A 507-nucleotide genomic window follows, 5' to 3' on the forward strand; every position below is an offset into this window, starting at 1 on the left:
AAGTGAAGGGTCTGATCGACAGACGACGAAATCTTTAGATATTATTTATTTATTTAAAGTAAATTTTCATCGAAGACAATATCAGCTTAGGCACGTTAGGTAGCTTTGTTATAATTATAAAATATATGTGTCGCAAATCGTCCAATCAGTCACATCGTCACACTCGGAGCCTTATGAATACATTCGTTGAATTCGTCATATGTTTCCGTGGTGTAGTGGTTATCACATCCGCCTAACACGCGGAAGGTCCCAGGTTCGATCCCTGGCGGAAACACTTATTTTGTCGTAACCATTCAATTTTTTCTTCCAGAAAGTTTAATACATTTATAATTCACAATCAAGTATTTGCATTTTAAAGCGTTACATATTAAACGTACACTCTCTTTCACGCTACATGAAGCCCCTTGGATTGTGATCGCAGTTCGAATACTGAAAGCAGTGGCGTAACTATGGGGGGATAGATCCCCCCCCCCAAAAGCCTCAAAGAAATTAAAAAAATACTTAAAA

At 37.9% G+C, this 507-nt stretch overlaps 1 non-coding gene across 1 annotated transcript; it reads left to right on the forward strand.

The window, feature by feature from the left end:
• The first annotated feature begins 201 nt into the window (after positions 1-201).
• Trnav-aac lies at positions 202-274 on the forward strand. The gene has a single exon. It is a non-coding gene; the product is annotated as a tRNA-Val (tRNA).
• Positions 275-507: the final 233 nt, after the last annotated feature.

The sequence above is a fragment of the Ischnura elegans genome, chromosome 8 (genome assembly GCF_921293095.1).
Source record: "Ischnura elegans chromosome 8, ioIscEleg1.1, whole genome shotgun sequence".
Classification (NCBI taxonomy): domain Eukaryota; kingdom Metazoa; phylum Arthropoda; class Insecta; order Odonata; family Coenagrionidae; genus Ischnura; species Ischnura elegans.